This window comes from Molossus molossus, unplaced genomic scaffold (assembly GCF_014108415.1).
Source record: "Molossus molossus isolate mMolMol1 unplaced genomic scaffold, mMolMol1.p scaffold_m16_p_15, whole genome shotgun sequence".
Classification (NCBI taxonomy): domain Eukaryota; kingdom Metazoa; phylum Chordata; class Mammalia; order Chiroptera; family Molossidae; genus Molossus; species Molossus molossus.
In genome coordinates, this window is record NW_023425350.1 from 12,838,336 (window position 1) to 12,853,999 (window position 15,664).

Below are 15,664 nucleotides of genomic sequence, written 5' to 3' on the forward strand. Positions count from 1 at the left end.
TGTTCCTTTGCTCGGTGTTGCAGCCTTAATTTATGGTAATCCTGCCCACGCTGCAAGTTAACGTAGTGTGGCTTCGAGAGTGGAGAGCAAGCCACCGCTGCATGTTGGCGGGGAGGCGGCCAGGTTTCGCACGCTGCTTTAAAAAGTGAAAATTGCAGTTTTGCCATATATTATTGTGAGAATGGTTGTGATTCCTCACTGTACATATATATGGGATATATGGACAAATATATAAACTCGTAATAAAATCCCAGTTCTGCAAGAACTCTTAGAGTAAATGTTGAGTTTAATTTCTGTCATAACGTTAGATAGTTTGGTTTAATAATAAAATAAAAATTACAGGCTTCAGTTACTTCATGTCCGAGGGCACCTCTTACTCCATTTTCTCTCTCCCTTTCTTTTTTCATAAGTCACTTTTTAAAAAATTTATTGAGTTGGCGTTGGTTCACAAAACCATACAGGTTTTATTTCATGTTGGTCTTTGGATTCCACATCAATCTTTCTGTCCTTCCACCATGTCTTCTTCCCTGAGAGGATCTCAAACTCTCTGTCTCTCTCCCTCTGTGTGTGTGTGTGTGTGTGTGTGTGTGTGTGTCCATGTAGAATATATATATATATTCAGCATAAACTTAATTTGGAGTTCAGTCAGCCTTGTTTATACCTAGATCCAGAAACAACATACCATACATATTTTCCTTTCTTTAATGCCCCGAATCTTCTCAATCAAGTTCAAATCCACATCCATTTTTCTTAGTCTGAACTTATTTCTTGACTAGGAACAGATCATAATTTCTCTTTCCCAAACATAGAATTTCTAATAAATAGAATGTATTACTACCCACTGAAAAAAATTCCATCATTTCTGAATACCAAGCCAACTTACGAGATAGCATTTTTTTCCACTTTTGCATTGAGGTATAGAATATACATACAGAATAATGCATAAATCATAAGTGTGTCATCAGTTTTGAATTTTTAGAATTTATATCCCCTGTGTAACCAAACACCCAGCTCCAGAAAAAAGACTATCATTAGCAGGACAGAGTTCCCTGCATGACACCTCACATTCACTGCCTGCCGCCCCAGGAGGTAATATGATATTATACTGTCTTCCATTACCATCAACTCATCGGCTTCTTCTGAAACCTTACCTCAATGAAATATTGTGCTATTTACTCTTTTTGATTTCCTTTTTTCAGTCAACATTGCACTTGAAAGTCCAGCACACTGTTGGTCATAGTTGTATTTTATTAATCTGCATTACTGTGTAGATTTCCATTGTGTAAATAAGCCATAATATGCTCATTCCTCTGTTGGTAGATTAGAAGGACATCACACACACACAAAAAAAAAAGACAGGAAAAAAGAATGAGAGGTACAGAGAGAGAAATGGAGAAAGGGTAGCACAAGAGAAGAGAATGAAGAGAGAGAGATGAAGAGAATTCAGAAGCCTAGTGAGTTAAAGAAAGAGAAGGAAAGTGAGTAAAAATTAAGAGAGTAGAGGCAGAAAGACACAAAGAGAGAAGACAGGAAAAGCAAAAAAAAAAAAAAAAAAGTAAAAGTTAAAGACAAAGAGTTTTGTGACCTATTAGCACTATGACTTTGAACATATTACTTAATCTCTTCAGCTTTCATCTCTTTAAAATTGAGATAATAATATATACCTCACGTGGCCAATGTTGGAATCCAACAATATAATGCAAGTCTATGTATGTGTTTAACCACCCCTCCCACATGGGGCTAAAATTTTAAATGTATTGACCATAACTACTTAGAAAGGCTTTCAATGTGGCCAAAACATGAACTTGTGGATGGATACTGTGTTTCCACCCACTGCCGATCAAATACAGTGTTTAGCTTTGCCATTAACAAAAATGGCTTTGATGACTTGTAGACATGCACCTATTACTCTGGAGACATCTGGACTGTCCGCACGCAGAGCGCCAGGGATAATGAAAATCTTCAGGTTGAGTGCCAAAGCTCTGTTCCCAGCTGAGTTTCATTAACACTCTTCGTAATGACTGGATTACATGTGAAACAGAAAGATAATTACTTTCCTTGATGACAAATAGGGAGATATCATAATCACCGGGTCTAAAACACAATACTCCACAGCAAAAACTATATATATATATGAAGAGAGGACCAAAGTGCAGTAATTTTCTTCTTTAGGCTATTTGAAGGGCTTTTCAACTCAACAAGATTTGGCACGAGTGCACACACACACACACACACACACACACACACACACAATATACTAGTCTAGAAGAAATGCCTTCTATTGCAGACATTTAACATAATTCTACAGCCTTGAAAATCTCCTGAGAAGCAAATATAATAAACTTTCTATTCTTGATCACAGTCTGCATTTCTATGACTGACACCTTCTCTAAACCTATATACCCCCATATATTTGCCTCTATACTTATTAGTTGTCTCCATTATTGTATAATTTATTCAATCTCAATTCTTCAACGATTATTTATTGTTGAAAACATGACTGTGGCACTCTGCTGGGAGTGGGACTAGGAAGAAAGGGGTGGGACAGGAAAATTGGTTGAATCTCTTCCACAAGGCTCAGAACTGCATTCAGATGTCCACTGTGGGAAGTGATAAAAGGGTAGAAAAACTTATTTAAAGACAAGGCAAAGCCCCTGTTGATATTTTTCAGCTCCACAAATGATGGGGAATAGGATGTGCTTTTGAAAGTTACCTTAGAAGCCTCAGACATCAAATCTGGATCTCTACAAGCAGCCCAGCCCTGGTGGTAAAGCCTGGGGCAACCGGGTTCTCGGAGATGTCTCTCTTCCACGCTCAAGGTAAGGGAGCGGCAGGTTAGTGTGAAGTACAGGACAACAAAGAAATGTCTTTGCATTTGCTATTTTTCTGTTCCTTAAAAAATCTCCTTCTCTGCTGATTCCATTCTCAAATGATGAAAAGAGGAATTAAAAAAAATAATAACATATTTAAAAGGTCAAAGGAAAGCCTGAAACAGTGAAAGTGATTCGGGGTAGTCTATCACCACACCTCAAAAGATGCAATTTAGAGGAAATGTATACTTTTAAATATGTGCAGACATTAAGAAAGCGTGTCACACCTCAAGATAGATGTGACTGAAGCAGGGAGTTTTTGAGATGAGAAAGGATGAGATGTACCCACAGTGCTCCTGGGACTCGCAGGGGAAGATGAAGTGACCTCAGACAGTGTGGCTGTGATCTGAATGCCTGTGTGAAATTCATGTTGGAATTCTAATCCTCAAGGGGATGGCATTCACAGGTGAGGCCGTCGGGGGTTGATCAGGTCGTGATGGGGAGCCCTCAGGCATGGGATTCGTGCCCTTATAAACGAGGTCCCACAGAATCCCTCACCCCTCCCACGATGTGAGGACACAGCAAGAACGCACCATCTATGAACCAGACAGCAAACCCTCTCCAGACACATATCTTGGGCGTGGTCAAGCTGTGGGCACTCTAATCTTTGACTTCCAAGTCTCCAGAAGGATGAGAAATAAATGTCTGTTGTTTATAAACCACTAGTGTGTGGTAGTGTGTTAGAGCAGCCCTAGTAGACTAAGTCACTGATCCAGGAAGTCAGACTTACAGGTGTAATGAGAGGCCTGGACCCAAATCCAGGCTGGGAAAGTCAAACAGGGTCATCCTCGGCGTTGTTCTGTTTGTTGCTTATGGAGATGCTTTCTGGGGGTGCCCAGGGAGCAATGCGTTTCTATATGGGTCCCACTGATCAGTGGAAAACCCTGTGATGAAGGTACTAAGCCCAAATGGAAGCCAGAGGGAGGGTCAGATCTCACTCGCTGGTTGCTGGTCATCTCCTCCTGCCCACCCCACAAATGAGTAGCTACAGTGCCCTCTCTACAGTGCCCTGGCTTCCTGGTCACCTCCATGCTCACAGCACCAGAGCACAAGGCTGGCTCCATTCAGTTCTGATTTGCAAAGGCCTGTGGGATTGAGACTGAAGTTACTTTGAAAATGTCTTGATGATGAATGAAAAGGACTTGAGTGGGAATTTGCCTAGGTATTGCTTCTGCATTTGCTTTGTGCTGTTCTGAATACACACTACTTTCATACCCAAAGCTCTAAGGGGCTCACACACACTCACAACCATGCTCCCTTTATGTGTGCAGACACAGAGTACACAACTGTCTACTCAAGACATGTGTCACTCTAAAAACCCTTAACCTTGTCTTTTTCTAAAAAAATCATGTGGTAAGAGAGTTGCTGTAACTTAACTCTTTTGTCACATACTCACTGATAATTAAGTTTGGTCTAACAAGGCTGTATATATTTTTTAAGCAAACATCATGCTTCTCAGTGTAGAATTATAGTCGGTTCTTCTGGTTCCACAATAAAATATACACCATCTTGTCTACAAAAGGAACTAACTTTAAAATCTTGGAATGAGGGGTCAAGTGTTGACAATAGAGATTAAGTGTTCGGACACATCAGTTTCCAAGAGAGTTAAAAAAAATAATCTCCTAAGTGAGCCAGTGAAAATCTGAGAGATAACTCCAGAAGTCCTTGAGAATCTGTCAAGCTTGGAGCTGAGCCACCTAAACAAACATAGGATGACAACTTTCTCTGTGAAAAGTTGACAGTCACAACGACCCCTTCAGTTAGAATACGCCTCTGTAGAGTTTCTGCTGTCCAGAGAACCAGTTCCCCTCTCTCCTGTTATCAAGGTGGAACCACTGTCTTGTTATTTATTAAATTTTACCAGCAAGGAGGGATGTGAGGACAGTCCCGGAAACTTAGGCTGGGTGGTCACAGGTGCAGCCTAAGAAGTAGCACAAGGTTAAGAAGTACAATTAGTTCTCAGAGGCAGGTTGAAGATGGCCTCTCCACTGCCTTCCTTGGAATATTTCATTTCAACTTTTATTCATTTATTTTTGTTACAGAGGTTTCTCCTTTCTCCCCCGACACCCTTCTCCCCATCCCCCCTCCCCCCCCCCAGCATTGTTGTCTTTGTCTATTGGTTACGCATGCATGCATATAAGTTCTTTGAAATATTTCATTATCAATGCAAATATCTCAATTCATTATCAAAATTGAAGAATGAAAAAAAAAAATAACGATGATCATGGAATCCCATTTTCTATCCTTTTCCTGATCAATCTTTGCAGTTGTGCTCATGTTGGAATGGTCCCCGTTTACAAGTGAACCTTGCCTATCCACATTTCACTGAGACTGGATTTTGCTCTATTGTTACCAAAGGCAAAACTGCATCGTGATGGAAGAAAAACACTTGTCAGAGTGGCCTTAAGTATAAGATCAACCTTGTCTAAGACTGGCTCGCTTTCCGGAAGAAGGAATGAAAGCCTACACAGAGGTCAAGTGCACAGGACAAGTCTTGGTCCTCAACCCGAACAGGGTCTCAGCAACAGAGCTTACAGGTAGGCCTGGCCTATTGTAGGAAGGTCCTCAAGGGGCAGCCTTCCAGGAAAACGGTCCTTCCAGGAAAGACAGCCCAGCAGAATGTCTTTCAGTGGCCGCCTCATGGCATCCCAGGCTCCGAGAAACAATTTCACAGGACACCAGTCTCTCATTGATTGTGTCAAATTAAAACAGGCTAACCAGAACTGACAGTAATTCATTCAAAACCAAGTATTGGGAAAAATCAAGGCGGGGGCTTCTTCTCGTTTCCCTCTAAGCAACATAGTCTTCCCTGCAGTTTTTAATACATTAGAAATGGAAGGAAAAGTAACCTTATCAATAATCCGTGACAGGATGATGAACACATTCCCTCAGGGTTTAGAAACCTTCAATATCCCCATTCTGTCTAAATGGTACGACCCCAAAACCTCATCTATACTTAGTCTAGGGCTGTCCGCAATCCCCATCCACTCCCCAAAATTTAACATGAAGCATCAGAGTCATTTCCCTGAAATGCGTCTTCCCTCCATTCCTTAAAATTGCCTGTGTCCCACTTAACCTGCAAAGCCTATATCAAGTCACGCCTTCCCATGGTCACTACACTGACCACACCAGTTCAGTGGCCTCCCTTCATAAACTGGATCAGCTACACTTAACCTACCAGGCAGCCTCGCACTGCATTTTGTAGGTGTGCTATCCCCTCAAAGAGAGCATAAGTCTTTCAAGGGTAGAAGCTTACATTAGTTTCCTAGGTGTGCTGTAATACATTACCAGAAAGCAAGTAGCTTAGAACAATAGAAATGTATTCTTTCAAAATTCTGGAGGCTAAAAGTTCAAGATCAAGGTGTCAGCAAGGTCATACTCCCTGAAAGCTCAGAGGGAGAATTGGGTCCATGCCTTCCTCTTAGTCCCTGCAATCCTTGGCCTTTCTTGCCTGTGGCTGCATCACTGAGATTTCTGCCTTCATCCTCCTCCTGCATCATTATCTCCGCATGTCCTCTCCTCCTCTTATAAGGATTCCAGCCTCATAAAATTTAGGACCCATCCTAATATACTACGATTTCTTCTTAACCAATTATAACTGCAAAGACCCTATTTCCAGATAATGTCTTCTTCTGAGGTTCTGGTTAGACATAAATCTAGGGAGGACATTATTCAACCCAGGGCAGAGATCCACTCCCATCCTGCTTTAGATGCCTAGTGCCTTCCTTCCTCTAGAAATATTCAAGGACTCAGCAGATGACACTGCAGTTATGGAGCTTGCCTTGGGAGGGGATGTGCTGGGCTCTACAGGGGACACTTTGTATGCTGACTCAGCCATAGAACCGGCAATAAAAGTCCTCTTCCCATAGGGCTTGGTTCTTCTAATGAAAAGCCGATCACTTTGTAATGGTAATTGCTTTTGACCTGTTCTTCTGGGAGGCCACTGGGAGGCACAATGGAGTCCACTTAAGCGAAGGTTTTGTGTAAGAGCTCAGGAATAATTAGGGCAGGGAGGGGGAGGAAAGGAAGCAGTCATGGAGAAGCCTCATCTCAAAGCATGGGAAATGTCAAGTTGGATTCACTCTGTATAAAGGTCAGCCCTAACATGCCAACCTTTTAAAATTTCATTCGAAGGTCTCTGTTTAAAATACCATGCTACAAATTTGCTAAAAGAATAAAAGTAAATTACTCTGGGGAAACCTTTTATATCACCGGAAAACAGAGATACCACATTAGAATGCAAAACTAAATAAAAACAAAATAAATTCCCTGAATTTTCAGTAAAGTAAGTGAGGCACACACAAAACTTTTCAACACCCAGGGGGACATTCTGGTAAAGGGGAAGAATAAAACAATAAACAGACAGAGCCCCTTGTCTTGGAGTCAGAAGACGTGGTCTGGAGTTCCAGGTTGCTACTAGCTGGCTTAGTGACATTCAGCCGGTTAAAACATGTCACCATCTCTCCAAATAACATTTGGCTTGTACACTATAAATGATTACTTTTGAAACAAAGTAAGATCTTATAAGTGAAATGTTTTATAGAATCATTAACCACTCCACAAATATTCATGCTTATTTTGAGACCTTCAGAAAAACAGGTATATGCTATCTTAATGATTATCAAAGTTACAACTAAATATTATCTGCCATTTTTGAAATAAAACAAGTTTGTTATTGAGCAAGGTCCCAAGGGATGAGCCCACACTGGTTGCCTAGGAGAAGCACCATTTCACTAAAGGTTGTACAGAATTAAAAACCAGAATCAGACATTTAAAATAGAATTTTAAGCAATGATATTTCACCAGTGAACAAACAAGCATGCTTATTGAACACCTACTATGTGTGGGTGTTCTCTAAGATTAAAAGAGAAACAGAGCTGAAAGAAATATAACCAACCCTTAAAAGATTGGAATAAAGTCATACAGTATTTAAAAATAAAATAACACATGATCTCACTTATTTGTGGAATATAATGAGCAAGGTGGGCTGATGAACAAAATAGACCCAGAGTATGGTTCAGACTGACAAACCTCAGAGGAGGGGGGCTGAGGGGGATGGATGAGATGAACCAAAGAACTCATATGCATGTATGCATAAACAATGGACATAGACAACAATGCTGGGGGGCTCGGGGGACAGGATGGGGAGGAGGGTGTCTAGGGGGGAAAATGGAGAAACATCTGTAACAAAAATAAATTAATAAAAGTAAGTGCCAAGGTAGCATGGGAAGAATACAGAGCTGGCTGATTGCAGAGTAAGGAGGGATCTCCATGGATATTGGTCAAGGACACTGGGAGGAACAGGTGGGGAGCGGGACAGTAAGAGACATTATAGTGGCAATTTTGAGTCTATATATAAAGAAACAGATACTTAAACATCCTGGAGGGAGTGGCGGCGGAAGGTATGAGAGTGAGGAAGGAGAGAGAAAGGTAATTTTGTTGTGATGAAGGACTTTGCCATTTTCAGCACTACTCTGTCCTGAGGTTATTATCCACAATATCAGTCTGTACCCTCATACCAGACAGCAACAAAGGAAATTTTTAGAAATTAGCCAGACCTCAGAGAAGCCTTAATTACAGATAATATCTTCTTCTCTGTTCATTCCAAGTGGGAAAGAAGATGAAGAAGACTGAGCCCACCTACCTTTGGGGTGCCACAGACACGTGGTCAGCAGTCATACTATTTATGTGCAAAAGATTCCATCCACTTCCTTTAATACCCTTAATGATGAAATAGATGAAGGGGTGAAAATTCTTATAATATGCACATACACACACACGCATACATTCAAATGCATATATGCAGGTATATGACAACACTAGTCCCTGCTGGACAAAGGGAAAAGGGGGGAAAAAAACTTGATGAGAGATGAAGTATAAAAAAAAAAAATCAGAACAGAAGTCAGACTTGCAAAATGGATACTTTCTTAGAAGTTTGGACGGAGAAGAAATTGATCAGACTGAAATGATCTGGATTGGAACAATGCCTCCTAAAAAGTGACCTATTCGAAGAGGAGAAGATCATAGCCCTTCAAGAAGAGATAATCAGCTTCTGTGAGCTACGCCAGCGTAAAAGGTGTGCAGCCCAGCACTCGCCTTTGAGAGGGGATGGTAAGATGACAGAACGATGAACTTCAATGGACCATCAGATATTTTAAAAAGCGTTTTCCATTTTAAATATACATCAACTTCCAGTGCTTATAGAATGAGAACTAAAAGCTTCAGTTCAAACCAGCAAGGCCATCACCAGTATTCGCAATGAAAGCTCTCTGACAAGAATACACTTGATTTTCAACCAGCAAGGGACTCATTATTCCATTTAGGAAAATGACATCCTGATGACCTAAAATTACCCTTGCAGCTCCTGCAGACTCTAGCTTCAGCCGCGCACCTCATCCAGATTGCACAGAAAAGCTTTGCCGAGGCTCTCAGAGAACCCTCTCCAGGGATCATGTTTTTCCTGTCTCCTTTGCTAAAGGTGATATGAATACCTGTCCACATGTTGCTCGCCAGCTGGTCATTCATTCATTCATTCATTCAGGGACAGTTAGAGAAGGTTTCCCTTGTGCCTGACTCTGTGCTTGGTGATGGTGATACAAAAATTAAATAAAGTCATAGTTCCTGCCCTTGAGATCTTATTGCCCTTTGGGGAACACAGTCAAGTGAACAGATCACTAGAATCGAGTAGAGACATGGCTAACTGAGCTCCTGCAAGGGTCATTGACTTTTCTTGCCTCCAGCCTCCCCTTTTCATCTTTCCCGACCATGGCAACCTACTGCAGGTCCCTTCTTGATACTTATCTCCCCAGGATCACCAGGACTACCCAACCTTCCAACCTGATGGTCAGTTGAATCCTTGTCATACCCATTTCCCAACAGTACTTGCCACTTTTTGTCACCAACTGATTTTTCCATTTGTTTTTAAGGCTGTACACTATCTTGATTTTTCTTCTTACAACCTTGAAAATTCCATTGGGATTTTGTTCAGTAGTCTTTTCCATTGCTGGGTCCTTACCTGTTAAAGCCACATAGTGTTTGACTCATTTTCCCCCTACACTATGTGCTTTCCTTACACAGTTTTCTCTCTCAGGCTCCCAAACAAAACCACCCCTCCAAATCTCTCCCGTATATTATCCATTGTCAGTTCTGTTCTTTAGATTCTGGAAATGCTTCCAAGCTTCATTCAAGATGGTAAACAGAGCCTGTATATTTGACTGTTCCATATGAAATTTTCATTTATATTTACAACATTATATAAAAATACTTATATTTTAGAAAACTTGTATCAGCATGACCAGGGAAGAATGCCATTCGCATATTCAACATTGTAAGAAAGTGTTTCCAAGATATAGTATAGGCTTGAATATCCAGAAAGAAAAACTCACTTCCTACACTAAGATACAGTACCCAGAAGGCCCATCTCTGTCCACAGAACATTCCAGCTGCATTTCCGAAAATTAAAATTTGCCTCCACTGCCCCAACCCTTCTCCTTCAAGCCCTGCTGCCTTCTTTGATGGGCACTCCAACTCAGTCGACATGACTTTGCATTGCAGCAACCGCAGAGAGCATTATATGGAAACACATCTTGCTGCTATTTGCAAAATAGTTGGACTTTTGTCCCCTCAAGTTGATTGTGACACATTGAAGTTAGCTGGGCTACTGTTGTCTCCCCCCAGTGACTTTGCTCAATAACAAACCCTCTTCAGCAACACCCCCATTTTAAACAGCATGTGCCCCATGACAAGTGTTGTGAGCAAGCACTCATGGGGTGCCAGTCAATTACCGCCACAACAATTTTGTGTGACAAGCAACCTCAAGAGTGTAATAGGTTACAACAGAAAACACTAATTTTTCTTTGCTCTTGTGGGTTTAAGCTGTGTCTTTACTGGGATAAAATCAGGTAGGTTGCAAGTCAGATTCAGATTACTCCAGACATCTCTCTCTGGGATAGCAGACACTGGAGGCATGCTTTCCCCACGGTGGATCCCAGGAACACAAGGAGACACATCAAAACAAAAGATACGTCTTACAGCCAAGCTTGAAACGGATACATTGTCACTACGAAATGCATCCCACTGGCCACAAGCCCTGTGTTGAAGCACATCTAGACTGAGATGGATGGAACTCAAACAACTAAGAATACAGTGACTGGGAAGGATGGGTGACCGGGGTGGTGGGATGGAATCCTAATCTTACGAATGATTTGAGGGGTAGAACACATATCTTTCTATGTTGTGATTGGCCATGTGAGAGGCTTGTTTATTGTCCCAAACTTTTCTCTTTCTCTCAGTTATACAATCATATATTCATAACCCTTTGCAATCTGGCTTCGCAGTTCTTAGATCTTGGGTTTATCAATCCAGCATTCGATTTGATACTTTCAACATGACCTTCTGTGCACATCCTTCCTCTTGTCATCGATGCTGAGGCAAATGTGTCCCCATTCATGTGTGTGGATATGTACATGATGCATATGCATGTACACACATACATCTATTTAAATAAATACATATATGTAGTAGTTTTTACATATAATGTGGATTTGAAGGGAAAGAAATTAAGTGCATAGGGTTCAAATTGTCATCTTGAGCCAGAAGACGGGTGTGTGGTTTTCTTTCATATTTGCTGAAGGATGTTTCTCCCCAAGTAACTATCCTAAGCACACATTTGATCTAGAAACAGTCATATATTATGTGCTCAATAAATTTTAAAATCATTAATTAATCAAAGCAATGCTGTGGTTCTTTTCCGTGTAAATCCTTTATGACGTAAAACTAAAATCTTGTGCTAAAACTTGCATTTCTCCTTCTCCCTCGATCCTCTGACCAGGGCTGGACCCTCCCCTACTCTCCCTGTATGTCCTGGGTCTAGCCTGCCTCCCTGGACATGAGGTGAAATATGAACCTAAGAACGCAGGTAGCAGTGAACTATGATCTGCTAATGAGGCAGAAGACTTTCTGGGACTACCTCAGAGATGGTGCACAGAGGGAGAGACACCTGTGGACAACAGTCGTGATTTCTGCCCTCATTGGGCTTTTTCAAACCTCTTCCCTCCCCCTTGGGTTTTCCAGTGTAAACTGTGAACAATGTTTTAAAAGCTTCTTTTTCTTCCCACCTTACCCTGCTACCTCGAATGAAAGGATGCTTGAGAACGGGCTCTGGAAAATAAAAAGAGTTACACAAATATGCTCTGCGATCACCAAGGCAAAAATGCAATAAATCCAAGGACCATTGTTTAGACAATAAATATGACTGTGCTTCTCAGGGCAGAGAGAGAACAGAAAGAACAATATGGAGAAGCTATTTTTGTTCTTCTCCTACCTAGATAAAATGGCTTTAACAGTACATGATTAAAGAAGTACAGCTGCTCAAGATATAAAGTGTCTCCCTTCATGTGTCACCTACCACGCAGCAAGGACTCCAGGCCGGGGACAGGCAAAGGGGGAAGGATTCAGCAGCTACAACAGGACATTTGGAAGGAATGTCTCGAAATCTATCTCATCCTCACTCAAATCCTCGAAATGCCAGCTGATGCATCTTGGCAGGGAAGAGAGTACACCCACATTAAATGGATCCCTCGATGTAGGAAAGATTTGGGGAGCCATTCATGCAAAGAGGGAAAGGCCAATACCCCAGAACTTCCACACTCTGGAATTTGGGGCTGAGGCTCCATTTGACTCCACCTATTAGAGGACATTTCCTGCAATGCCCTACATGTTCCAGGACTAGAGAGAAATCAGTTCAAAGGCTAAACTCCAGCTGAGGAGCCAATTTCTCATAACAATAGCTAATAATGACTCTTTTTGAAATCCCTTTAACAGTCAAAGGACAGGATTGTCAGAATCCCTGTATTGAGGCCAGAGTAAAAGCCCAATCAGGGCTTCGATGCTGCGGATAAAACCACGAAGAAAAGCGGCTCTCAGACATTTCTGTGAGCGACTCAGAAAGAGCACTAATTAACTCAGACAGCGCATCTTCTGAAGATGTGTTCCTTCTGCTGAGGAATATCCTGTATTGGCATTTTTGTGAATCATTCTTGACATTTTGCCAGCTCTGCCGTCAACCTTCAAGGGATCCAGAAATAGTCAGTGGGTTTTTCAAAGCGAAATCTATATAAAACAAAGTCTAATTACAAAACTACTGGCTAGCTGAAGAACAAAACAAAGCACAGAGATGATCATTTAACAAAACAAAATTTCTAGGAAAGCATCCTGTGGAGAAATCGCTTCCTCTAGTGTGGTAGGACTACTTGAAATGGCCAACTTGGATTACATCAGAGGGTCTCAGGCTGTAGGACTGAAAGTATGTTGAGTTATTGAGTGGGGTGTGTGCATGAATCCACACATAGACGTATACATTCATTCAATAAGTGTGTATTCGATACCATGTGTCAGACATCATTAAGAAGCTTTTAAGAGAGCTACTGTTACTGTTTATGGAATGTGGCTTAAACGGTATGACTCTCCAACATCATTGTCAACCAGAATTTGCTCATGGCTTTCAAAACCGACATCGTACAAGTAACATTTCACGCTTGCACCTTCTTCTCTGTGCACATGGTCCGTGCACTACTCTGGAAAACAGTATCCCTGCCTCCCTCAATCTTACCCAACACGACTGAAAAATAATATAAGACAAAAGCATTAAAAAAAACCACATCCATAAGCAAATGAAATAGAGACACAGGTCTCTGGACCATCAGGAAATCAGTAGGAGAGAGACAACCTTCGGATCAAGAACCCCAGAGGCGAGTAGAACGGAGGATACAGTTGCTGTTTGTGTAGCTTGGAAAGTGAGTCCCTGAGACTCTGCCACACAAACCAGGAGAGAAGATTTGGATGCCAGTGGATTCCTGCTCAGCCAATGGCAGATGGGCTGGAAGAGCTGATCCTGGTACCTTAGGCTTGACCCTCATATCGAATTCCACCTTTGTTTTTCTAAACCAAACAAATAAACAAAAAGAAACAGCCAATACTCACCCCCCATATGGGCCTGAGAGAATTTATGAGCAAAAGCGGGATGCTTATTGTAAATATGTGTGCACAGCACTCGGAATACACAGAGAGCGGGGCCTGGCTGAACATGACTCTAAGACTAAGGTGTTCCCCCAACTCCACGAGCAGGTGTCTGTGGACCCGGCCGCTCCCTGGGCATGTCTGCCTCCTGTGGGGCGTGCATCCCAGTCTGACGGGGGTGCCCTGCCCTGCCCTGGCTCCCTGAGAATGCTTTCAGGTACAGAGGGCCTTGGGGCTCCAGCAAGCACAGGGGTCCTCTGCCCACCCACTGCCAGGAAGGCAGCCCTGGGGCCATCACCTAGGTGTCACAGATCCCTGCTAGAGAAAAATGGTTCCAGGGAAGAGTCCGCCAGCAGGAGGCTTGGCTGAGAGGGAGAGATAAAGCGGGTTCTCTTCCAGCACCCTATTTCTTTCTCTGTCTCAGTCACAGCAAGGACACTGAAAATGACGGGCTGAGTAAATTGTTCTGAGAATAAATGTGTTCTCTCCCCCTGCTCCCTTCAGTCTGCTTTGGGCTCCCCGGCTCCCCGCCTCGCTGGTGTCACCTCCCTCTCTGCAAGCAGGGGCACCTGTCTTCCCTGCCAGGTCATGCGTCTCTGCTGACAAAGCTCTATGGACATGTCATTTCCCCTAGCATCATGATGTAGCATCCAGCTTTCCAGGCCATGCACTGGGCGTGGTCAAGCTCTAAAACAAAGCTCCTCTTTGCATCCCTGCGTCCTGGCCAAGATGCCGAAGTCACTTGTGGGTCACTAACCAGACAGCATGGTCTGACCCGAGGCTTTTCCCCAAATACTAGCTTGAAGCCCTTTGGCTGATAAAATATGATCCCATACTGAACAAATAGGTCAATTGTTTAATTTGGGGGCTAGGTGCGCGCCACGGAATGAAGTTGTTATCTGTGTCTCCACCGTCTGCTTTGTGATTCTGCTATCAAGCCTCCTCCAGGTCCCCTCTCACTTCCCGCGGGAGTTCTGCTCGGAAAACGTCGTCTACGGAAATCTTCGAACACCCTTCCTATCAACCACCAGATCGGGCAGTCGAGCATTCTGTGAACTCAGCTTCCCCCAGTCCTGGCTGAAATGACACTGAGACACCCCCTGATAGGGAGCGCCTGCTGTGAACTTCCTCTCCACTAGGGAAAGAGGCAGCTTACAAAGCAGGGTGTCTGCCAAATTACCAAACGCAGTCTCACTGTTTCCCGACACGAACAATCAATTCCGCAACTCTCTGGGTACCAACCAGGTGTCCGACAACTCAATTAAATTCTGACACTGTGTACCTGGAGTCAGTATCTGACCCCACCAGTGAAGGGGGCTTGGTCCCACTAGACTGACCCCAGGACAGATGCCAGTTGCAAGTCCCAGCTTGTCCCCTCCTCTTCCAACCAACCAGCTATGAATTCAGGGGCTCCTGTGACCTGTCCTCGGGGTCAATAATTTGCTAGAACTCAGAAGAGCACTTCACTTACCATGGCTGGTTTATTATGAAGATACAACTCGGGAATGGCCCATGGAGGAACACGGGAAAGGCGGGGGGAGGTGCACGGAGCCTCCCTGTCCTCTCCTGGCACACCGCCCGCCCAGCACCTCAGTGAGCTCACCGACCCAGATGCTCCGAACCCCACCCTTTAGGAGTTTTTATAGAGATTTTATTATGTAGGCATGATTGATTAAATTATTAGCTATGGGTGATTAAACTCAGCTTCCAGCCCTTCTCTGGTCCCAGTGGTGGCAGAGGGAGAGAAGGGGGGTTTGGAGGTGGAACAGTTGAAAGTT